Source organism: Chaetura pelagica, unplaced genomic scaffold (assembly GCF_000747805.2).
Source record: "Chaetura pelagica isolate M959 unplaced genomic scaffold, ChaPel_1.0 scaffold50, whole genome shotgun sequence".
Taxonomy (NCBI): Eukaryota; Metazoa; Chordata; class Aves; order Apodiformes; family Apodidae; genus Chaetura; species Chaetura pelagica.
In genome coordinates, this window is record NW_009952366.1 from 7587093 (window position 1) to 7587534 (window position 442).

Below are 442 nucleotides of genomic sequence, written 5' to 3' on the forward strand. Positions count from 1 at the left end.
TACTGCTTCTTAGTGTGTGTGGCTTATACACCATAAATCTATTGTCCCAGCTGGAGGGAAAAAGAAAAAAATGAGGGGCAAAAGGCATTTTCTTTGACTTGGATGAGGCCAGGTTTATTAATGTTGCTTTATCAGTTGCTAAGGGCTGTGATGTGCTAAAGTGGAATTTGGACATTACTGCTTCTTAGTGTGTGTGGCTTATACACCATAAATCTATTGTCCCAGCTGGAGGGAAAAAGAAAAAAATGAGGGGCAAAAGGAAGGAAGGCAGGGCGGGAGGAAGGCAGGAAGGCAGGAAGGCAGGAAGGCAGGCAGGAAGGCAGGAAGGCAGGAAGGCAGGCAGGAAGGCAGGCAGGAAGGCAGGCAGGAAGGAAGGCAGGAAGGAAGGAAGGCAGGAAGGCAGGAAGGCAGGAAGGCAGGAAGGCAGGCAGGAAGGCAGGAA